This window comes from Oryctolagus cuniculus, chromosome 21, assembly GCF_051225735.1.
Source record: "Oryctolagus cuniculus isolate XC-2025 breed Fujian yellow rabbit chromosome 21, ASM5122573v1, whole genome shotgun sequence".
Classification (NCBI taxonomy): Eukaryota; Metazoa; Chordata; class Mammalia; order Lagomorpha; family Leporidae; genus Oryctolagus; species Oryctolagus cuniculus.
The window spans coordinates 45,434,410-45,460,268 of record NC_142887.1 but is presented as its reverse complement, the minus strand read 5'-3'; the positions used below and the strand labels follow the sequence as shown (position 1 = coordinate 45,460,268).

Genomic DNA, 25,859 nt, shown 5'->3' with positions numbered 1-25,859 from the left:
AGTTTTCTGTGAGACTGTCAAAAAGCCTTGACAAAAATTGGACTTTATTACACAAAAATTCATCACTTTTTGGGATCATTTAAATCCATAATTTTGCACTAATATTTGATAAATAATTAAAGACTTTGAGCATTTTAGTAGGAGAAATTAAAATATTTATCAATTTATTCAAATATTGTTTAGATGTGATATTCAAATATTGTTTAGAGCCATTGTCTGTATTCCCTCTAAATTAGGATCTTTTTGCTTTTTGCCTGTTAAACTTGTCCCTTGATTCAACAACCCTTTTTAATGTAATGTAAACTGAAAATGTCATTTCATAAGCTAAAAAAAAATGACAAAGAAGGAAAAAGAAGGGAGGGAGGTTGAGTATATAATTATGTTCTCCGAATTTTTTCTATAAAACATATTGAATCATTTAAAAGCTAATTAAAATTAAACTCAAAATTGGACCATTATGACCAATATTTAAAACAAGTGATTAAAAACTGTAGATGTCTTCAATTTTGATTATCATTCTTCTTTAGAATATCTGAAAGAAATCCGGTTTCTCACTTTAAAATATACCAGTGTGTTAGAATTCAGTATTAAATGACTTTGTTTAAAAGTGTTATTTAATCTATTGCTTTAAGTAGTAATACTATGGCCATTGTAAAACAAAATCCTTATCATTTTTCATAAAGCAGAAAGGGCCTTTAAAACATCATCACTAAAAATATTAAGAGACCTAAAATATAACATTCTTAAAACCCAAGTGATACCATTCAAAATTTTCAAATATGCAGGGATAGTTCGTGTCAAGTAACTAAATAATTGTTAAGTGTATATATGGAATAGCTTCTATAAATTCTTTTGGCAAGGGCTGGCACTGTGGCATAGTGGGTGAGGCTGCCACCTGCAGTGCTGGTATTCCATAGGGGCATCAGTTCAAGACCTGGCTGCTCCACTTCCTATCCAGCTCTCTGCTAGGGCCTGGGAAAGCATTATAAAATGGTGCAAGTCCTTGGGCCCCTGCACCTGCATAGGAGACCAGGAAGAGGCTCCTGGCTCCTGCCTTCCAGTCAGCACAGCTCCAGCCATGGAGGCCAACTGTGGAGTGAACCAGTGAATGGAAGACCACTCTCTCTGCCTGTCCTTCTCTCTCTGTGTAATTCTGACTTTCAAATAATATAAATAAATCTTTAAAAAATTCTTTTGGCAAATAGATGAAGCTACTTGTTATACATTTCAAATAAATAGCAAACATACTAGAAAAATATATTGAATAAAATTTAAGCAACTCATAGCTATACACAGAAATTTCTCACCATAACAACATAGCAACCACTAAATTTCCAAATTCAATTTTCCACAACTTAGAATCTTTAACTCCAGAAGGAGTATGAAATTGACAGAACAGTGGCCTATGTATCAGGATACCTAATGCTAATATAGAATTATCCCTGCTACAACTTACCCATGTGGCCTTGAAGAATTCACTTTACTTCTCTGGGCTTGGCATTTAGCATCCTCATGTGATAAAGGAGGCTTGGATAAGATCAGTTGTACTCTATCTTGAGACTTCAATGATCTCTCAGTTTCCAAACAGGCACCTTAAGGGAAAGTAAACCTTTAGATCAAAGCTTACATTTTTAAATATAAATATATTTTAAACTGTTTCTACAACTAGTACAAAACAACACATTCAAATGTGTACCCTGCCACTTTTCAATATTTGGGAATAATTAATGCATCATTTTAGAGCATTGTCTTGAGGCCAGTGCTGTGGTGTAGCTAGTAAAGCCACTGCATGCAGTGGGGGCATCCCATATGGAGGCCGGTTCAAGTCCAGGCTGCTCCACTTTCCATTCAGCTGTCTGCTATAGCCTGGGAGAGCAGTAGGAAGTTGGCCCAAGTCCTTGGGCCCCTGAATCTGCATGGGAGACCCTGAAGAGGTCCTGGCTCCTGGTTTCAGATTGGCATATCTCTGACCTTTTAGGCCATCTGGGGAGTGAACCAGCAGATGGAGGACCTCTCTCTCTCTCTCTCTTCCTCTTGTTCAATATCTGTGTAACTCTGACTTCCAAATAAATAAATAAATAAATCTTTTAAAAAATCAAAAGAATATTGTCTGGCACACAGTGAACCACTAAGTACAAGATATTATTAGTAATATTAGATTGAAATATTGAAATAAACTAGGCAATAAGCCTTAAGATGCAAATTAATACCAAGAAATATAATCTCAAATTTCTGTGTTCAACAAGGTAGTCTCTTTTCACTACTAACTTTATACTGAATAAGATATTTTGATATTTTGTTAAGTGTAAATTTATCGGGGGCCAGCGCCGTGGCTCACTTGGTTAATTCTCCACCTGTGGTGCTGGTATCCTTTATGGGCAAAGTGTTCTAGTCCTGGTTGCTCCTCTTTCAGTCCAGCTTTCTGCTATGGCCTGGGAAGGCAGTGGAGGATGGCCCAAGTGCTTGGGCCCTGCACCCGGATGGGAGACCAGGAGAAAGCACCTGACTCCTGGCTTTGGATGGGCACAGCTCCAACTGTGGCAGCCATTTGGGGACTGAACCAATGGAAGGAAGACCTTTCTGATTTCTCACTGTATATAACTCTACCTGTCAAATAAAAAAAAATATTAGTTTTTCATAAAAACTGCAGTATTGAAAAAGTTCTAAAATCCCTCTAATTCTAAATCTCTGTGACTGCTAACTCATTAGCACATATTGCATTCCTTACATCTGGGTAATCATGACAATTCACTTTTAAATGATTAACAGATCTGCTGTTATATATAAATACATGCTTTTCCGAAAATCATACAATAAGCAGGCTACATACTTTACTTCAAGTAGAACTGCCATATCCAGTCCTACAATTGTAAATAAGACAGTTTCAATTGTTCAGCATTATCAATTATAAATTCCAATCGTGTAGCAATACTCATAAGAATTTAGGGGGCCGATGATGTGGAGTAGCAAGTAGAGCTGTGGCTTGCAGTGCTGACATTCCAATTGGGTGCCAGTTCAAGTCCTGGCTACTCAAATTACTATCCATCTTTTTAGGCAAGTTAGACTTACTATCCAGCAGTAGAGGATGGCCCAGGCCCTTGGGCTCCTGCACCTGCATAGGAGACCCAAAAGAAGCTGCTGGCTCCTGGCTTTGGATTGGCAGAGCTCCAGCCATTGTGGCCAAATGGGGAGTGAACCAGCGGTTGGAAGACTGCTCTCTCTCTCTCTCTCTCCTTCTCTGTGTAACTCTGATTTTCAAGTAAAATAAATGAATCTTTTTTTAAAAAGGATGAAATAAAAAGGAAGATGAAGATTACAAAATTGTTTAATTTTTTTAATAAATATAAATTTCCAAAGTACAGCTTTTGGATTACAGTGGCTTCCCCTCCCCCAAAACATCCCTCCCACCCATAATCCTCCTATTTCCTGCTTCCTCTCCCATCCCAGAAGATTACAAAATTGTATGAAGGACATTTGTACAGTAAACAAATATACTGATTTCCAATGCAATATTTGAATACTTGAAGCAGGAAGGCTAAGTACTTCTTTGCCAAAATAACATGTTTTCTCCAGTGTAAAACCCATTTGCCATCCCAATACACAAAGGGATTTGGGGCAAGAAGGAAAAAAGAAGTCCACACATGCAGAAATTTTAAGCAAAACGAAATAGAGAATGTATTTAGTTTCATGTAAATCACATGAGAATTAATAGTATTCTACCAATTTGCAACAAATATTTTTAACTTTAATGAATGAATGAATTTTCAGTTACATAGCAGAAAGCTTCTACCCTCTCCCATAAAACTGAAAGAGAAATTTTTTAAAAGTAAAAACTGATGAAAGAATTCTGCAATACATGTTAATGTTAAGTAGCCCAGCAGAGTTTATTTAGAAATACAAACACACACACAGAAAATAAATACATTAAAATCTTACTGAATAGTCCAGTAATAGTTCAGGATCCAATATGTGTGCAAAAGATTCTGGATTTCCCAGTCACTTTGTATAGGAAATGATGTGCTTTGCTATGTAGCATGTACCTTTAGATTCCTGAACACCTCCACTTTGCTTCTTACCCTGAGTTCCAGCAAATACAGGAACACAGCTGTTGAGTCATTCATTTTCTGGATTTGGGAATATCAAAGAATTAATGAGTATAGAAAGTTGTACAGCAAAGACCAAGAATATCCAAGGGAGGTCAGGAAAATCAATTGAACAAGTCAAAATACTATGAATGTATACTGAATGCTCTGTTTTTCATATGTCTTACTTACCTAAAAAGACATGAGGGCTATTGCTCTCTCTCTTAATACAACTAAGGAGAAGATATCACCAATGCTCAAGAAAAATGAATACACAGCAGAGCTAATACAAAATCCCAAAATTCCAAAATAGAAAAACTGGATATGCACTCCTTACACACACCCTGAAGTGGCAATGAAGTAGAACAAATCTAAAATTAGAAAAAATTCTTTTTTTAAAAGATTTATTTATTTATTTTAAAGTCAGAATTACACAGAGAGAGGCAGAGAAGAGAGAGGGGTCTTCCATCCACTGGTTCACTCCCCAGTTGGCTGCAATGGCCAGAGTTGTGCCAATCCAAAGCCAGGAGCAAGGAGCTTCTTCCAGGTCTCCCACATGGGTGCAGGGGCCCAGGACTTGGGCCATCTTCTACTGCTTTCCCAGGCTATAGCAGAGATCTGGATCCATATGAGCTGCCAGCACTGCAAGTGGTGGCTCTACCCACTATGCCACACCACTGGCCCCGAAAATTCTTGTCAAATTAAGAACATTTAACCTTTGTTTTAGAGTGCATTATTAAAATATCTAAACTGGGGGAATACATAATTTCTTTCTTTAGAAATCAGAAGGGAAAAAGAACACTTCAAGCCTACTGTGACACCACACAGAAGGAATGGAGAATCATGATCTCAATTAGCCTAGGGACAGAATAAAAGGGAGGGAAATAGGAACAACAGAATTAAGATGAATAAGCTTTGACAGCTGAGGGAATCTGAATGTAAAGAAAAGGCATGCAGTTAACTGAAACAATAGAGATAAGTCTGAGAGGAAAAAACATTGTTAAGTCATATTAATGGGGCCAGAGCTGTGACTTAGTAAAGTAAAAAAAAAATCTAAAATTTGTTTTTAAATTATATAATTAAAAAAGATTAAAAAAAGATGTTCAATCTTAAGTCTCTACAGCATAAGATATACATCAATTTTCCCAGGTTCTATTTGCATTTATTAACAAAGTTTCATGGGTATAATCACTAAAGTGGCTCCAATAAGTCTTTTTATAAAAATTATTTTTTATTTTGACAGGCAGAGTGGACAGTGAGAGAGACAGAGAGAAAGGTCTTCCTTTTTCTGTTGGTTTACCCCCTAGTGACCGCTGCCACCAGTGTGCTGCGGCTGGCACATGGTGCTGATCCAAAGCCAGGAGCCAAGTGCTTCCTCCTGGTCTCCCATGCAGGTACGGGGCCCAAGCACTTTGGCCATCCTCCATTGCACACCTGGGCCATAGCAGAGAGCTGGACTGGAAGAGGAGCAACTGGGACAGAATCTGGCTCTCCCAGCAGGACTAGAACTCGGTGTGCCTGCACCGCTGGTGGAGGATTAGCCTATTGAGCCATGGCACCTGTCTCCAATAAGTCTTAACCTGGGATGCAACTAAATTTAACAAGGATACTCAATAGGAATTTTAGAAGAATTCCAAAATATGTATCAGAATAAAAATAAATACTTTACTTGGTACATCTCATTTTAACTATACTATTGTCTAAATTTCCAAATGTCAGATGTACTAAAAAAATCCCCAAAGCAGCAGAGTTGGTCCGACATGATGAGGAATAAAATAAAGAAAATGAGAATTCGCAGATCCCAGATTAAAATAACCAAGAAGGCCCAATAAAAGAAAACTCAATGTCTTCATACACTAACATTTATTACCTCAGATTTATTTAACAAAAAGGTGATTATTCCAGCTACATCCCATTAGGTAGCCCAATTTTACCTGCTAAATCCATTTAAAAAAAGCATCTCATGATATATTACTAAAATCATATTGCTATATGCCATCCACCATGTCCCCTGTACCTTATACCTAATGTTAACAGATCTGATGAAAATCAGTAGATAAATGATGTGTCTTAACCAAGTGTGGGAAATGTCTTTTGTTCAACGTTTTTCCAAAAACCCCTCAGTCTCAGTTTGCCTTCACATTGAAAAGACACTTCTGAGGTTTACTAATCAGTCCAGCTTCTTTGGGCCTCCCTCCAATGAAAGGGGCTAAAATCCATCAAAATAAACTCTAGGCACTGTCCTTGTGATCCCAGTGACTTTTTCACTCTAGGGGCTCACAAACCTTCTAAATTCTTTAGATCACCTGTGATGTCCATTAGTTCTCAAAGACTATGATGCAAGTAATTTCCCCTCTTGGAACCTTGTTATTAACTGTGCTGTATGAGAAATGAAGTCTCCTACACACCTTGTGCTTACGATTCTCCAAACCATGTTGCCTGCTAGGACTTTGGCCATGAATATAGGATAGCAATACCTGAACATGATTACTGAGATCTCCTTAATAAAGGATAGACTGGGGCCAGCACTGTGGTGCAGTGGTGTAATCCTTTACCTGCAGTGCTGGCACCCCATATGAGCACCAGTTCTAGTCCCCATTTCTCCTTTTCCCATCCAGCTCTCTGCAATAGCCTGGGAAAGCAGTAGAAGCTGTTCCAAGTGCTTTGGTCCCTGCCAAAATGTGGGAGACCTGGAAGCTCCTAGCTCAGATTGGCCCAGCTGCAGACATTGCAGTCATTAGGGGAGTAAATGAGCATATGGAAGACCTTTCTCTCTGTCTCTTCCTCTCACTGTCTGTAAGTACACCTGTCAAATATGTAAATAAATTCTATATATATATATTTACATTTATTTATATATATTTATGTATATAAATATATTCATATATAAAATATATTATGCTTTATCATATAATATATTATATAATAATTATAAACAGATAATATTATATAATTTATTATAACTATTATATATATTATACATATATATATATATTATTGAGATGACTTCAATAGCCAGAGTGTGGCCAGGTTGAAGCCAGGAGCTCCTCCTCCAATGTGTGTGGCAGCAACCCAGGCACTTGGACCATCTTTCACTGCTTTTTCAATCCATTGGTATGGAGCTGGATCAGAAATAATTATATATTTATATATAAATAAATTCATATATAATATGTATATATAATTATATATTATATATTTATGATAATTATATGTAATTCTATATTATGTATAGAAATATATAATATATATTATAATATATAAATATATATATGATGGATCAAAATGCGGCATTCTCCATTTGGCAGAAGAGACAGGCTCCAATATCTACTGTCTATGTCAGTATGTCAGTATAATGCAGGAGGTAACCCCTCTACCAAATAAGAAAAGCTATTTCAGTTCAGCTGGACATCATTCTGCTGACTGTTGACCTTATTACTGTTAGTTTGGATGCTTTCATTGGTTGCAATCCAGAGACCCAATTTTCCCATAGATATAAACATCAGCAAACATGAAAATTTGGTAAGAAAAGCTTAAGCTCAGAGTTATGATTAATAACTATTTTAACAAAATTTCTCAGAACCCATCTAATCCAAACCTTGGACAATTGGGAGCTGTTGTACTTGGCCCACCCATAATTGAAATGGATTCTAAATCCTTCAACTGCAAGGAGAGTATCATAGACATTAAAGCTCCAAACGGATCCAGTTCCCTGCTAATGTGTCTGGAAAAGCAGCACAGGGTGACTCAAATATTGGGGCTCCTGCACCCATGTGAGAGACCTGGAAGAAGCCCCTGGCTCCTGATATCAGTCTGGCCTAGCCACAGTCACTGCAGCCATTTGAGGAGTGAACAAACCAGGAGGAAGATCCATCTCTCCCACTCTCTCTTTCTAGTGCTGCCTTTCAAATTCATAAATAGACCTTTAAGAAAGTCGATCACTTCAATAAATTTGTCATTGCTCAGTCATGATGACTTTTACTACCTTAAATTCTTTTTCAAAAGATTTATTTATTGGAAAGGCAGAAAGAGGAGCTGGTGGTTGTGGTGCAGTGGACAAATCCGCAATCTGTTACATTGGCATCCTGTATGTGCACCAGTTCAAGTACCAGCTATTCCATTTCTGATCCAGGTCCTTACCAATGGACTGAAAAAGCAGGGAAAGTTGGCCCAAGTGGCTGGGATGCTGCCACGCACATCGGAGGAAAAGCTCCTGGCTTCAACCTGGCCACACTCTGGCTATTAAAGTCATCTCAAAAATGAATTAGGTGGTGGAAGATTTCTGTCTCTCCCTCTCTCTGTAACTCTTTCAAATAAGTAATTAAATATTTTAATATGATAAAAAAGGCAGAGAGACACAGAGACAAAGAGAGAAGGAAAGAGAAGCAGAGAGATATCCCATCTGCTGGTTCACTTTCTATATGGCTACAACTGTGCAAGACCAGGTTTCAAGTCCCCATTGAGGTTACAGTTCTCCAAATTAGATGACAAGAAGGAAAGAATTTGAGCTATTATCCATTTCTTCCCAGGGATATTAACATGAAACTGATTTGGAAGTGGAGTACCCAAAACTCAGATTAGCACTGCAATATATGATGCGGGCATCTGTTGTGATGGTTAACAAATTGGAAAACCTAGAGGAAAAATCAACAGATTCCTGGACATACACAATATACCAAAATTGAGTCATGAAGACACATAGAAAAGCTAAACAAATCAAAAACCAAGACAGAGATTGGATGAGTAATAAAGACCCTCCCAAGAAAGAAAAGTCCAGGATCAGACAGCCTCACTATTGAATTCTACAAGTCTTTTAAAGAACTAATGCTTCTCAAACTATTCAACACAATTGAAAGAGAGACAATCCTCTCAAACTCCTTCTATTAATCTGACAATGACTCATTCTATCATTTATTTATACATAATGTTGAGAAAATCAGAAGTATTTGTTAGGACTTCTGCTAAAATGCACTAGATTTATAATTTTTAAATACATCTTTCCTAGATGTAATGCAGTCCTTTGCTACTTTAGAGTATCAGAAATTTAAAATGTTGGACTGGTGCTGTGGTGGAGCAGGTTAACACCCTGGCCTGAAGCTCCAGCATCCCATATGGGGGCCGGTTCAATACTCAGCTGCTCCACTTCTGATCCTGCTCTCTGCTATGGCCTGGCAAAGTAGTAGAAGATGGCCCAAGTCCTTGGGCCCCTGTACCGATCTGGGAGACCTGGAACTAGCTCCTGGCTCCTGGCTTCGGATCAGCACAGCTCTGACAGTTGCAATCAATTAGGGAGTGAACATCAGATGGAAGACCTCTCTCTTTCTCTCTGGCTCTCCTCTCTGTCTGTAACTCGACTTGTAAATAAATAAATAAATAAATCTTTAAAACAATTAAGAAATTTAAAAAGGGAAAGGTTTTTAAAAAATGTATTTATTTATTGTGAGGCAGAGTGACAGATATAGAGAGGAAGAGAAAGAGAGGTCTGCTATCCACTGGTTCACCCCTAAATGGCCAGAATGGCTGGAGCTGGGCCAATCTGAAGCCAGGTGCCAGAAGCCAGGAGTCAGCAGCTTCCTCCAGGTCTCTCACATGGGTGCAGGGGCCCAAGCACTCAGGGCATATTCAACTGCTTTCCTAGGCCATTAGCAAAGAGCTGGATTGGAAGTGCAGGAGCAGGGACTCAAACTGGTGCCCATGTGGGATGCTGGTGCTGCAGGTGGATGCTTAATCTACTATGCCACAGGGTGGGCCCAGGGAAAGGTTTTAGGAAGACATCTTTCATGTAGACTAGGCTGCAATATTGCAAGGTAAGGTTTAGCTTTTATTTCCACACATCAGTTTTCATCTTTTAGCAACTATAAATACTGAATATCATACATATAGACATAAATATAGGTAACTGCAGATTTTGTTGTCATTCTTTCTAATTCTCTTTTAATGTCTGCTAATAGGCCATCTTATGGATTATTATATTGATGTTACCTGTACACAACCATCAGGCATTTCCACTGTTGAATTTGTTTATGTGTACAGGTAGTTTTGTTTGTGTGTACATGAATGCACATTTGATGGAGATAGCACTGACAGTAATAATGTGAGAAATCCTAATGCTGATTTCAAACTTTCTATCCTCCGCAGAGATGGCTGTCATTGAAGTAGACCACAGGGCCCCTTTGCTGTTGTGGACTGAAATGTGCCTCCCTAAAACTCAAACACTGAAGTGCTAACCACCAACATAACTCTACCTGAAGAAAGTGCTTTTAAGCAGATCAAATGATAGATGTGTCTGTCACATCAGAGAAGGGCTTCTGGAAAAATCGAGCCTATTAGCACCTTGATCTAATATTTTCAAGCTCTACAACTCTGAGAAGTAAAATTCCCTGATTTAAATCATATTCTCTGTGGTATTTTCTTAGCAAATTAATATATCCTCATTTCTGCTAGCATTTTCTGCTGTCATCTAGAAGGTCCTCGTGATTAGCAGAGAAATATAGAAAGTAAAAACTATGATTTTAGATTACCAAGTATCTACTAACATAAAAAAGATATCCCAGAAGCAACCCACTACCATCCTCCAGGACCCAGAAAAAAAAAAAAAAAAAAACAAAAACAGGAATGAGTCAAGTTGTGGGGCAGTAGAAAAGTGAATAATGAAAGATCACAGCAGAAGTAAATAAGGAAGGGTTTGATGCTGTGGTGTAGTAGGTTAATGCCTTGTCCTGCTGTGCATGCATCCCTTATGTTGTTGCTAGAAGACCAGGTTCTCCACTTCCAATCCAGCTCCCTACTAATGCACCTGGGAAATTGGTGGAAGATGGACCATGTTCTTGGGTGCTGGCACCCACATGAGAGACTTGGAAGAAGCATCTGGCCTTTCAAATAAAGAAATCTTAAAAAAAATAGAAGCAGTGTTAGCACTGTTGGAAAAACAGACACATAGTTCAATGGAAAAAATAGGCAGCTGAAATAAACTGACTTTTCTACAGCCAACCCCTATTTAATAAAGGAAAGAAAACAAACAGGAGAAAGAAGAATCCCCTTAGCAAATGGTTTAAAGGAAAGTGATTATCCATATGTAGAAGCCTGAAAAGATACCCCAACACCTCATACACTATGTAAAAGCAACTCAAGGTTAATTAAAAGTCTAAATATAAAACCAAAACCTTGAGAGCTTGTTTTGAGGTTCTAGCAGGGGAGTGCAGCTACTCGTATACCCTTGACCGAAGACCGGTCCTCCTCTAGCGGGGAAGGTCGTCCTCTTCGACCCAGCACGCAGCTTCGGGAGGGATGCACATGGAGTGGTGAGGGAGGAAGGGGACACCCGCCTAGCCAGCCAGATCAGCCGAAGCAACCCTGGCGATCAATGGGGTGACAGATGTCGCAGCCAGATCGCCCTCACATCCTGAGTTCACGCCGGAGCTGAGGAAAGGAAGCAATGCCGTCGGATCTGGCTGCTCTGCGGGAGTCTGAGGAACAACTCACACCAGGTGGCCGCCGTTCTGTCGTCATGGGTAAAGGAGACCCCAACAGGCCGAGGGGCAAAATGTCCTCCTATGCCTTCTTCGTGCAGACGTGCCGGGAAGAGCACAAGAAGAAACACCCTGACTCTTCGGTCAATTTCGCAGAATTCTCTAAGAAATGCTCGGAGAGATGGAAGACCATGTCTGCAAAGGAAAAGTCCAAGTTTGAAGATATGGCAAAAAGTGATAAAGCTCGTTATGACAGGGAGATGAAAAATTACGTTCCTCCCAAGGGTGATAAGAAGGGAAAGAAAAAGGATCCCAATGCTCCTAAAAGACCACCATCTGCCTTCTTTCTCTTTTGCTCTGAACATCGCCCAAAGATCAAAAGTGAACACCCTGGCCTGTCCATTGGGGACACTGCAAAAAAATTGGGTGAGATGTGGTCTGAACACTCAGCCAAAGATAAACAACCATATGAACAGAAAGCAGCTAAGCTAAAGGAGAAATATGAAAAGGATATTGCTGCATACCGTGCCAAGGGCAAAAGTGAAGCGGGAAAGAAGGGCCCTGGTAGGCCCACAGGCTCAAAGAAGAAGAATGAACCTGAAGATGTGGAGGAAGAAGAGGAAGAAGAAGAAGAAGATGATGAGGAAGAGGATGAAGATGAAGAATAAATGGCTATCCTGTAATGATGAGTGTGGAGTGTGCGTGTGTGCTCAGGCAGTTGTTTTGCTAAGAATGTGAATTCAAGTGCAGCTCAATATTAGCTTCAGTATACAAAAACTGTACAGATTTTTGTATAGCTGATAAGATTCTTTGTAGAGAAAATACTTTTTTAAAAAAATGCAGGTTGTAGCTTTTTGAGGGGCTACTACATACAGTTAGATTTTAAAGCTTCTGATGTTGAATGTTCCTAAATATTTAATGGTTTCTTTAATTTCTTGACTTGTGTATGGTAGCACAGCAAAGTTGTAGGAATTAGTATCATTTGTAAATTTGGATTTTTTGTTAGGATGTTGCATTCTGTGTTGTTTTTTTAAAAAAAATTTTGTAATAAAATTATGTATGTTTAAAAAAAAACCAAAACCTAAGTAAACATATGAGAAACTGTAAAACATTAGCAGAGACAACAGTTTGCGTAAGATTCCAAAAGCACAAGTAACAAAAATAAAATATACAAATTTGAGCATATCAAATTAAGATACATCTTCACAACAAAGTAATCAACAGAGTGAAGATACAATGGACGGAATGGCAGGAAACATTGAAAACTCTGACTATGACAAAAGATTGATAGCCAGAACATACATATATAGAACTGGAAAAACTCCAAACAAGAAGCAAAATGTACATGTAAGAAATGGGCAATGATCAGAATAGATGTTTCTCAGAAGAAGAAATCTCAATTGTCAAGACATAGATGAACATGCCCAATATCACTAGCCATTAGGGAAATGTAAATCAAAACCAATAGCAGACTCCATCTGTGGGAGAAGACAATGCTTGGGTTTTCATTTGTGCAACAAGTGGGTTTAGAGGACCCTGTTCACCATTAGAGGGCAGAGTCTACATGGAAGTAAGGAAACCTTAATATTTCCTAATGGGCTTGTTGAATTCTTGACTAGTGCCTATTACCTTTGCCACAACCTTTCCAGTCTCACTACTTTCCTTCTTCTTCCTCTTCTCTATAGCTTGCAAAAACAGTATATCTTCTATATACGGAGGATACTTTTGTTTTGTTTTATTCCTTCTGTCTCATGATGTTCCTCTAAGAAATCACAACCCTCCAAATATTCATTCATTTATGCAGTCTGCAGTTTTCATGGGCTACTACATGGCAAAGTACTAGGTTAAAGGAAAGGTATAGGTCAGGAACTGAGCAAAGTTCACAATTATGTAGTATTATCTGGGGAAATGAACCTGATGGAAGACATCTCTCTCTCTCTCTCTCTCTCTCTCTCTCTCTGTCTCTCCTTCTCTCTCTGTGTAACTCTGATTTTCAAATAAATAAATAAATTTTTAAAAACTAACTAAATAAATATACTAATAACCTGGTGGCAACACCTTTCTATCAGAACATGTGAAGCACTCAAACACAGTTTGTCCCAGAAAGTCAGCCATAGTTTTCAAGGGCACATCTTCTACTCCATTTGTGGACACCTCTGTGTGGAGTAAGGGGCACTTATTTCTTCCCCTCTTCTTTCTTACCACTCTCACAGTTATAACTTCTATTGATGCTTCCACAGAGCAGTCTTTATGAAATTGTAGAACTAATATCCTCCCATTTCAAAAATGTCATGGGTTTAACCACAGAACCCAAAATAAGACAAATAACTGGCCTTCTTAATTACACAGTGTGGAAAGTAAGATTCTCAGTGGATCACTGGGTAACTGTAAAGTACTGGGCAGAGAAAAAGATGTTACTTATCTGTATTTATGATGTTGTAATTCTCCACTTTATGCAAACTCAGATTAAAAGGGCTCCAGTTAGTGGGCAACACTGTTGCATAGTGGGTAAAGCTACTGCCTGCAGTGTCAGCATCCTATATGGGTGCCGGTTGGGATCCTGGCTGCTGCACTTCCCATCCAGCTCTCTGCTGTGGCCTGGGAAAACAGTAGAAGATGGCCCAAATCCCTCATCTCCTGCACCCACCTATGAGACCTGGACAAAGCTCCTGTCTTCTGGTTTTGGATCCAAACAGCTCCAGCCATTGATTTCTGTTTCTACCACTCTGTAACTCTGCCTTTCAAATAAATAAATAATTATTTTAAAAAACAGCTTCATCCCAGAAGAAGCTCCTGGCTTCAGACTGGCACAGCTCCAGCTGTTGCTGCCAATTGGGGAGTGAACCATCGGACAGAAGACGTCTCTCTTTCTTTCTCTCTCTCTCCTCTCTCTGTGTAACTCTTTCAAATGAATAAATAAATCTTTTAAAAAGTAGCTCCAGTTATTGACAACACAGTAGACTTGCATTGATTTTAGTTCCCTTCTTATTTTGCAAAGGGATCAGTGGCAGGTCAAAACAGTTGACAGCCTTGCTAACAGGAGAAGAAATAGCTGAAGACAGAAAATGAAAAGCAGCCAAATAAATCATCAAAGAAAGAGAAGTGGACCACATCCAACACAAACCTTTAAAAGTGGATGCTCACAATTAACGAGTGAAACAGCTGCCCACTGAAATCTTATCTAGGGAGGGAAGATGTCCTAAGTTCTGCTTCTGTAAACTCCAGTCATAAATCTATCCTAATAAATCTGTCCCCGGCATCTCTTTTACAAACATACTGGACCCACTGACCATTGGAAATGTGGACCTAAGTCATGAAGGCTGCCATTTAAACCCACCAATGCTGTAACAGCTAAGAAACTTGAATTTGATGCACAATTCTCAGGAAATCATTCCAGCTGAGCCTAGGGCCATTAATAGAAACTCCTTGGATCCTCCACTGTCTCTGTGCCTGTTTGAAAGAAGGGAGTTTTCCCACCCCAGGTTTCTGGAACAGCTTCAAATTCCACATTGGAAAAATCTGATAATTAATATGAGAGGGATCAATGCACACTTCACACTGCTCCCCACCAGGAAGATGAGGTGCAGGATGAGAGCAGTGGGGCAGATCCTAGTCAGATCCTCCTGCCCACCCCTCTGCTGCCCCAGGCTCCCTGCTGAAGGCCACCCAGCCCCACCCTGCAGGAACCAGCCCAGGAAACATCAAGAGGCCTGGCCAGACTGCATTCTGAGACCACCCACAGTGGGAACCCAGCTTATTTAACTGTGGAGAGCTGGAGTCTTTCTGCCTTCCTTCCCTGCATGTGCATGTTCCCAGAATGCTGCCCCCTCTCTCCTGTAACCACTAAATAAAGCACATTAGGGACAGTTTGGGTGAGGTCCTGCAGGAGAGATTCCAGGCACTGGGAGCCTGGGAAGCAGAGGTGGGAGACAGAACAGCCCGGGTCCCAGTCTTGACCTCGGGGGAAGCTGCCATGATCTATGGCTCCCTGGCACCCACCCTTCTCCCACACGTGTCCCCGCCCCTTCCTGCATGCCAAACCTGCAGCAGAAAGTCCCTGGAGCAGGTACCCTTTCTTCTGGACACACAGGGAGTGATTCGGGGAGTGGCGGGAAGAGACTCCCTGGTAAGTGGGACCCACAGGTGGAGGATGAAGAGGGAAGATGCAGCAGGAGGCAGGCTCGGGGTGAGCACTTGGAAACTCCCTGGGATCGCACTTGCAGAGCAGGAGATGCAGTAAATGACAGAGAAGGAGAAGCACAGCCCCCAGGGCTGACCCTGATCAGGGAATGAACTCCCTCTGTTCAGGCCCCAGGGAATGGCAGCAGCATGCGCATGTGCACAGGCATTCAGAAGGCATAATACATCCCAGCTCCTGGGAACTCTGGGAAATGGAGTACAGGCCACAGCATCCCTAGAGACACCAGCTGACCCTCCCAAAGGCTGTAGTCAGGGGTGGGTGCCCACAACCAGAGGGCCTTTGCTTTTATTCAGTCCCTCCTTCCTTTCCTTCCCCCCACCAAAATCTCAGGGATCAGTTGCTTTCTTCCTTTCCTGAATCAAATCTGAAAGAATGACACTCACTGCTGCTAACTGACCCCAAATCCTGGCTCCCTCATAACCTCTGTCTCTTCCAGAAAAATCTTATTTACTACTTTGGCCCTAGAAATCATAAATGACTATGATAGAATTTAGCTTTTAACAGAGGTGTAGAAGGCATGGTTTAATATCCAGTTTTGAGAATACAATTTTCATTTGTGTTTTATTGATGTTTATAGTTCTTTTAAGATTTATTGATTTATTTGGAAGTCAGAGTTACAGAGAAGGAGAGGCAGAGACAGAGAGAGAGAGAGAGGTTTACCATCTGCTGGTTCACTCCCCAATTGGCAGCAGCAGCACAGCACCGACCCCTTATAGTTCTTTTCAAATCATTTTAAACTGTCTTTTTATTCATCTAGTACAGAGACAGAAGAATGGACACAGAGCTAACATAGCTGTGTATTCAAAGAGACAGGTTAAGGGTTTAAATGCCTTATATCATAGCATTTATACCTTAGATTAATTCTGGGGACAGTATTATCTGGAGTTTACAAAATAGAAACTGAATGGAAAGAGCTTAGAAAAGCATGGTGTTTTTTAATATCATAAAAAAGTCTAAATTAAAGGCCAATCAAGGGGCCAGCACTGTGGCATAGCATGTAAAGCATTGACCTTCCATATGGGTGGAGGTTGAACCCGGCTACTCTTCATTTGATCCAACTCTCTGCTATGGCCAGGGAAAGCGGTGGAAGATGGCCCAAGTCCTTGGGCAGCTGCATCTGTGTGGGAGACCCAGAAGAAGCTCCTGGCTGCTGGCATTGGAGCTGTACAGCTCCAGCCATTGTGACCAATTGGTGAGTGAACCAAAAGATGGAAGATGCTTCTCTCTCTCTCTCTCTCTCTCTCTCTCTCTCTCCCCTTCCTCTCTGTGTAACTGTGACTTTCAAATAAATAAATAACTGTTTTTTAGAATGTCAATCAATATATAATACTAGCTTAAAGATATTTCTTTTGTCTTGTGTCTCAGTTTTTAAAATCTGATTTATCAAATGGAAAAATGTGAGAGATGAAGAGTACCTACAAAAATAATTTACTGTAATTATTTACTGTAATAATTTACTGTAATGATGTACTGTAATTTACTGTAATAATTTACTGTAAACAACCACATAGGATTATAACTTGTCTAGAAAACAAAGGAGATTCAAAGTTGCTATTTTTCATGGTTATTTGTTCTTATTTTTAATATCAAGATAGTATATAAATATTATGCACTCCTAGGTATTTGTGTGTTGTTTGATATGTTTTATTTTTTAATCAGAAATTCAAAGAGATAACTGGGTAACATGGAGTTCTGTGTTTCTGATTACTTCTCTCAATTAGAGATCATGGGATTAGAGTTAGTGCTAGATTAAGAATGCTTCAATCTTTATCCACTGACTTCACACCAGCATTTACTATGTTAAACAATATTCTTTGGGTAGATGGCTCTTTCTTGTCAGACTGTAAACTTCATGGGGTCTAGAAACATATTTGCTTTGACACTAAAACTCAGCATCTTGACAGTCAGTCTTTTAGTTGAATAAATGCATGATATACAAAATAAATATTTCTGCCCCTCAAGAACTGCCTAAGAGAGAAGAAAATAGAAATCAATTTGATGACTCTCAGTATTAGGTGAATATATAATTTGTCATTCTGACATAAGCCTTGTCATAAAAAGGGCATATGAATAACCACACAGAGTTGAAGTGTATGAACACCTAGGGCCAAGTGGATTAAAAGTTCAGCCTAGCTATGTAAGGCATTCCATGTCAACAGGAGAGGAAGGAGGAAGAGGGGAGGGAGTGAAGGTGGGAAGGTGGTTACGGTGGGAAGAATCACCATGCTCATTACTTAGCAGCAAAGAGAGAATCTGTGATCATTTGTTGCTTAAGAAAGGGTGATAGGCATTATTTAATTATAATGCAGGCATCAGTGTTCTTCTGTCTCTGAAATAGGAAGTCTATAACTCAGAATTCCTTGCTGTTTCATCAAAAACAATTCAAAACAAAAACCTAATTAAGCATAAGTGGAAGTTGTGCGTTAGAAGTCTATTCTAATTTCTAGGAGGTTCAGGGGTTGGAAAATTCATCTAAAATCTTGCTGAAAAATGTCCCACACATTTTCCATGAACACTAACCTTAAGCATAAGCTTTTTTTAAAAAAAAAGATTTATTTATTTGAAAGTCAGAATTACAGAGAGAGGAGAGGCAGAGAGAGAGAGAGAGAGAATCGTCCATCTGCTGGTTTACTCCCCAATTGGATGCAATGGCCAGAGCTGAGCTGATCCAAAGCCAGGAGCTAGGAGCTTCTTCCAGGTCTCCCATGTGGGTTCAGGGGTCCAAGGACATGGGCCATTTTCTACTGCTTTCTCAGGCCACAGCACACCTGGATTGGAAGTGGAGCAGGCTGGACTCCAACCGGCGACCATATGGGATGCTGGCACTGCAGGAGGCAGCCTTACCTGCTATACCACAGCACCAGCCCCCATAAGCCCTATCTTCTGCAGAACCAGCACCCCAGACACCAGCCACCACATGGCATCCCATGGCACACTCAACCCTGGCAATGTTCTGCAGCTCTTGCTCCTCTCCACTTTCACTGGAAGAATCTGCAACTCCTTGTTTTCATGCAAGTAATTCTGATTCAGATGATGCCCCTGACACAATTGGCTGGCAAGTGCCATGGCATGTGTCCACGGCCTAGCTAAATGCAAAGCTGGAATATTTCACTGCCATGGTGAGACACGGACTCCATCTAATGAAGTAGGGGATTTTTCAGGGAGTCTAGAGAATCAAATATGACAAAATGACAAATCTTAACCAAAGAGTGCCGTGGTACAGATGAAGAGAACCCAAAATGTATTTTTCTATCTTTTCTTTTCTGAGTTAAGTGCCTAAAAACAAAGCCAATGAGGGTTAAACAGACCCATTCTGAAAATTCCTTAACATCTTCATTTTCATCCAAATTAATATATTACTTGAAGGAAATAAATTTTACATAAATGAAAATGCAGCACCACAGACAATTGTACAGAACATAGCCCTTCAGTTAGCTTCAAACCATCTGGGTCCATTAATGTGTTCTTCCAGAACCCAAGCTGCAGTACAATAGAACCACAGCCTCTGACATTCCTCCTCCACCCTGATGGATCTTGGGTTTTCCTCCCACCTCCCCTCTCCTGTGAATACATCAGTAGCAGGACAAATGGAATCCAAAGATACGATGATGTTATTTAACATGGAATAAACATAGTGTTTTAGTCAGTACAATCCTCAATACTACAATAATAATTCCAAGTTCACTGACTATGAAAGTAAGTATAAGAAATCTGTTCCTAAGTAATCACACCATCGAGAGCTGAATGTAGACTTTCAGAGGGAAAGAAACAGAGAATTGTGTAGACATGTGTATCTCTATAATAGAGATTTACCACTGTACTTTATAGACAGTACACCATGTTTGTATTTTCTTGTTTTTTTTTTTTTCAGTCTGGAATAGTTTATTACATCCAGCTTGTCACTTTGGAAATTTTATAATTAGACACTAATATACAACAAATTTTGAATCCTTACAGACAATATACAGCACCCTAGGCCCTCCCAAGGGCAGAAAACAGACCAAGAGCTCATAGACTAGCTGCAACTGCAAGAAGCAGATGAAGATATCATCAGAAAGATACATATTCCTGCATTGTGGCTGCTGAGCAGTTCTGCCCTTATGGATCTCATCTCTGTTTCAGATCATTAAAGAAAGTTACATGCTTTCTGACATTTCTAAAGATTTCAATAATGAGAATCTAATATATGTTCACTATGCTAAGAGCTTCAGAACAGCCCAAAGATGTGGGCCATTTATTGCTTTCCCAGGCCATAGCAGAGAGCTGGATCAGAAGAGGAGCAGCTGTTACTAGAACCGGAGCCCATATGGGATGCTGGCACTTCAGGCCAGTGCTTTAACCTGCTGTGCCACAGCACTGGCCACAACGTAGTATTTCTAATAGAAGAGATGGTTAAGTCATTAACTCCTCTAAAATACAAGTTAAGTATTAGTTTTGAAACTCTGATTCATTCATGAGAAAAACAAAAGGTTAATTTTCACTCTTTGCTTCTGGGTATGTAAATTTTCTTCTAAGAAATTAATCATGACTTTTACATCTCAGACCCTATTATGAGTAAGTAGAGAATATTGTGGGGTCATACGCTCATTCTATCAAAGGAACATTTCTCCAATTAAAGAAAACATTATGGGCATCCCATATGGGCACTGGTTTGAGTCCTTGCTGCTCCACTTCTGATCTAGCTCCTGGCTATGTCCTGGGAAAGCAGTAGAAAATGTCCCAAGTGCTTGGGCCCATGCACATGCATGGGAGAACTTGAAGCTCTTAGCTCCTGGCTTCAGATCAGCGCAGCTCCAGCCATTGCAACCAGCTAGGGAGTAAACCATCAGATGGAAGACCTCTCTCTCTCTCTCTCTCTCTCTGTGTGTGTGTGTGGGTGTTTGTAACTCTTTCAAATAAATAAACAAATCTTTAAAAAAAAAAGCCAGGGGTCAGGGAAATTTCATCCAGGTCTCTCGCTTGGGTGCAAGACTCAAGGATTTCTACCATATTCTACTGCTTTCCCAGTATGTTTTCAGAGACCTGCATCAGAAGTAGAACATGCAATGGTGCCCATAGAGGATGCTAGTGCTGCAGGTGTTGCTATAACCCATTTTGCCACAGTGCTGGCCCCGTAACAATTTTTAATTCCTAGGAATTAACAGGGAAGAAAGAAGTATGGCAGGATACCTTTTTTAAAAAAAATATTTTATTCATTTGAAAAAGTTATATGGAGAGGTAGAGAGTGAGCTGATCAGAAGCCAGGAGCCAGGAGCTTTTTCTGGGTCTCCACATGAGCAAAAGGGCCCAAGGACTTGGGCCATCCTCTACTGTTTTCCCAGGTGCATTAGCAGGAGGCTGGACTGGAAGTGGAGCAGCTGGGACTCTACCAGCACTCATATGGGATGCCTGTATTTCAGGCCAGGGCTTTAACCTGATGTGCCACAGTGCTGGCTCCAACAGGTGACCTTTTACGCTCAATAATCTCTTCTTGGTATTGGCAGCAGTTTGTAATTTTTTGTTTATTTGCCTTCTTCTTAATCTATATTTTTAAAAAAATTAGAAAAAGTTCCAGCACCCTGAGAACCTCCATCACAAGGGCATACAATCAGATGTTTGTCCAGAAAAGGGTGGTGTAGATGCAATGTGGAAAATGCAAGGTGAGTTGATTCATCTTTCTCAGGCTGTGGTTTCCATGGGCAACTTTTACAACCAACTGCCTTATTTGTTCCTCTTCCACAGAGTGGAAAACACGTTAAGTCATCCTATTTAGCCAAAAGCCAGTGGCAGCACTTCAATATGTCATCAATCCAGGGCCAGCATTGTGGCACAAAGGAGTAAGTTGCCAACTGCAACAGCAGCATGCCTTATGGCACTGCTTTGAGACTCACCTCCTTCACTTCTCGTCCAGCTCTTTGCTTGGGAAAGCAGCAAAGATTGCCCAAGAGTTTGGGTTCCTGCACCCCCATGGGGGACTGGGGCAGACTTCCAGGGTCCTGGCTTCAGCCTGGCTCACCCCAGCTATTGTGGCCATCTGGAAGTGAGCCAGCAGATGAAAGATAGATCTCTCTCTCTCTCTCTCTCCTTCCTTTTACCTAAACATACATTACATACATAAATGAAGATGCATCAATGTAGCAACTTTTTGTGGAAAAGTTTCTGATTATTGCAGGTACTGTCTCAATGCATAAAAATATCAGACACAAAAATTATAAACTGATTTATATTTATATTTCTCAACCACATACTTTTCAGAAAAAATTGTCTGCCACTCAGCATCAGGTATCAGTCTGAAAGCATTCATTAAAAAATCAAGTAATTTTATTAAGTAGAACAGATAATATGACTGGTTTAGATCTGTAATTGATGCACAGTTATTCTTAAGTGTTGAAAATTAACTGAAATGTGATCCCTGTTGAACATGGTGGTGGGAATGGGAGAGGGAAGAGATGTATAATTTGGGACATGCTCAGGCTGACTTGCCCCAAGTGGTGGAGTTGGAAGCATACCAGGGGATTCCAATTCAATTCCATCGAGGTGGCATGTACCAATGCCATCTCACTGTTCCAGGTGATCAGTTTCAGTTCACAGTTGGTCATGGTGAAGGGACTGGGAGTCAAAGGGAGCACATAGACAAGTCTAGTACCTGCTAACGCTAACTGATGGAGTAAATAAAGGGGAGAGTGATCCAACATGGGAAGTGAGATACTCAGCAGACTCATAGAATGGCAGATGTCCTAAATAGCACTCTGGCCTCAGAATCAGCCCTAAAGGCATTCGGAGCTGGCTGAAAAGCTCATGGGAGTATTTCAGGCATGGAAAGCCAAGACACTCTGGCAAAAGATCTCTGCGAGTGAGATCCCAGTGGAAAGAACAGGCCATCAAAGAAGGAGGTACCTTTCTCTGAAGGGAGGAGAGAACCTCCACTTTGACTATGAGCTTGTCTAAACAAGATAAGAATCAGAGAACTCAGAGGGCTTCCATAGCCTTGGAAACTCATGACTGGAGCATAGGGAGATTACTGATGCCATAGACAGGAGTGTCAATTGGTAAAGTCAACAACAGGAGTCACTGTGCACTTACTCCTCATGTAGGATCTCTATCCTTAATGTGCTGTACATTGAGATTTAATGCTATAACGAGTACTCAAACAATATATTTCACTTTGTGTTTCTATGGGGGTGCAAACTGTTGAAAGCTTTACTTAATGCATACTAAACTGATCCTCTGTAAAAAAAAAAAAAAAAAAAAAAAAGAAATTATCAATTCCCAACTTGACTCTCACTGGGATTAAACATGACAATAGGTCTGCTCTGATTTCATCATCATTTAAAAAAATCATCTATTATTTTTCACTTTATGTTTCTGTGTGGGAGCAAACTGTTGAAATCCATACTTAATGTATACTAAGCTGATCTTCTGTATATTAAGATAATCGAAAATGAATCTTGATGTGAATGGAAGGGGAGAGGGAGTGGGAAAGGGGAGGGTTGTGGGTGGGAGGGACGGTACGGGGGGAAAGCCATTGTAATCCATAAGTCGTACTTTGGAAATTTATATGCATTAAATAAAAGTTTAAAAAAAAATAAAAATAAAAATTAAAAAAAAAAATCAAGTAATTTAACTAAACACAAAAACCTCTAGTATAGGCTGCATATAAACCAGTGGCTTCCATGGGTATACACAGATTGATTTTTGTTAATTTACAGGGATCACTGCACTTCCCTGGCACGGAGCTGTCTGAAGAGTTTAAACACTGATGGGTGTGGCATTATTTCTGATATTTGCTTATTATCCAGAGTGCATTTATTCAATATCTATCATGAACTCCACACTCTATATATAAATCTATTTCAAATATGTTGATATTTAATGGTACTTACACACTTAAAAACTGAGCTAATCCTCCTAACTTCTCTCTGGAATAGCTATGCCTTTGACATTGCCTTTTTTCACACATATGGAAATGCATAATATGCTTCTGTATGGTACTTCAGAATTTATAAAAGGCTTTTCAGGTAAAATTTACATAACATCATGTGAAAGTGGCCAAAGGACACAGTCTTCTCATTACAGAGGGGAGAGGTATGAAGTCACTCTCTGAACAGTTACTCAGATTCTGTCAATCAGATTCAGAACCTTATTAGGTATCAGATACACATCTAGATTTTTTCCCTACTGTCTCTTTGTCAGAATTCCCAGCTTATGAGTGAACTTCAGTCTGAATGAATGCTAATATTCAAGGTTCTAAGTGAAAAAATTACTGAGGTTTGTATTGGTGAGGAAAGCATGTATCTAAATGTTACTTGTATTTAATAATAAGTATTGAATCATGAAACTGAATATAAGATTATGCAAATTTTTAAGATGAAGAGCATATATTTAAAACCACATTCTTACATTTTGCAAATGTGTTGAAACAGCTTACTGGAGCATGTGTTTGACATAGTGGTAAAGCCTTCCACATCGCAGTCAGAATGCTCAGGGCTCAAGCCCTAGCCCTGCTTCTGCTTCTGGCTTCCTGCTAACAGAACCCTGGGAGGCAGCAGCTGATGGCTCAAGTACTTGAGTCCCTGCCACCTGTGTGGGAGACCCACACTGAGTTCCTGGCTTCAGCCTGACCCAGCTCTGGTTGGTGCAGACATTTGAGGAATGAGCAATAAATGGAAGGGCTCTCTCTGCCTTGCAAATAAACAAAAATAAATATACAGACATTTACTTAAGGTGTCTTGCTCACTTTTAAATGATTTCCCTTTTCACAGTAAAATGCCTAACTGTCCTCTTTAGTTACAATGCATGTTTTGCTCTCCATGTCCACTCCTGAGCTCCAAGTACTGGCAGCTCACCCTAGCATGCTGACTGGTTCCAATGTTCAAGTACTCATCTCCCATTCTCTTTTGGTGGGTCTACCGGAAAGAAAGGAGAGTATCTACAGTAGTTAATATCTTACTGTTGCTCTTGCTGTCCACCTGCGGGCCTGAAGGATGATCAGCTGAATACACACTGTGATGTTCTGGACGTAGTTTCCAAACTTCAGTCACTTTGCAGTGGAGGGACTCTGTCCTCGTCAATCACCTGAAAGCCTGCAGGAGTAGGGAGAAGCTGTGTTTGAAGAATTCACAAATACAGTGCATTGAAGCCAACCACTACCATCCCCACCACACCCCTACTTCAGGGTTCTGGCAAATCCCAAACCAGGAGTTTGGGACCAGGAGTGGTTCAGGAGGTGACCTCAACTCCTTACTCTGAACAGCTCCAAAGTGCCTGGTGCACCCAGCGGGAGCTCAGCGCCTCGACCTCCCGCCCTCCTGCCCTTGCCACCAGGACGCCCAGCTCCCAGAGCCTCCAGGAGGCCTGCAGCAGACCCGCAGGTCCAGGCACACTGGGTTGTGCATCCAGAGCAAACCCAAAATACAGGCCCAGCTCAAGTGTCACCTCCCCACAAAGTCTCTGTATCCTACTCACTCCCGGAAGGCTGCAGGCCAGCACTCAGAACTGGGAGTCGCGGCATTTGGGGTTCACCCATGCTCCCATGAAGGAAGATGCCCCCGTGGGAACCCCGCTCCACCTGTGGGCAGGGCTGGGGAAGGAGGGCCGAGTAAGCCTCCACCCTAGGACTGCAGCCTGGGAAAGTCCAGGGCCCCAGCGCCCTTGCCGGGCATGGGGTCTCACTAAGTGTGCTCTGAGCCAGGGCCTCAGCCATCAGCAGCTCTCTTGCTTCCAGAATCTGCTGCAGGACAGCTCAGGCTCCGCCCAGCGGGGAACCTCGGGCCAATCCTTCCTGCCCTGGGGCAGGACCAGTGCCGCCCCATGTAGACTGGCTATAAAGGCAGTGGTCATTGTTGGGCAGCTGGTAGTTGCCACCTCTCCCGCTGGCCCTGCTGGCTGAGGCTTGCAGCACGTGCTGCGCTTGGGGAAGTAATGAAGGCCAAGTCTCATCAGGAAAACCAAGTGCGCGGTGCTGATTTACTCACTGACACAGCATCTGTGTGGTCTGCATGGGCAGACAGGGGGAAGGGTTTCGTAGGAGGGCGCTGTTGGCACACTGGGCCGCATGCAGCTGCCTGCTATAGGCATCTAGGGCAGCAGAGTCCTGCAGGGTCCCTAGAGTCCTGGCCATGCTGTGCC

The 25,859-nt window shown here is 40.8% G+C and overlaps 1 long non-coding RNA gene and 1 pseudogene across 2 annotated transcripts; one reads left to right on the top strand and one right to left on the bottom strand.

Moving 5' to 3' along the window:
* Positions 1 to 1,455: 1,455 nt before the first annotated feature.
* Positions 1,456 to 25,545, bottom strand: LOC149119970 (uncharacterized). The gene is made up of 3 exons (XR_016227190.1): positions 25,300 to 25,545; positions 24,682 to 24,814; positions 1,456 to 1,592 (listed from the first exon to the last, which is right to left on the bottom strand). It is a non-coding gene; the product is annotated as an uncharacterized LOC149119970 (long non-coding RNA).
* On the top strand, positions 11,506 to 12,234 carry LOC138847298 (high mobility group protein B2 pseudogene; annotated as a pseudogene). The gene has a single exon (XR_016227361.1). The product of XR_016227361.1 is annotated as a high mobility group protein B2 pseudogene (transcript).
* Positions 25,546 to 25,859: the final 314 nt, after the last annotated feature.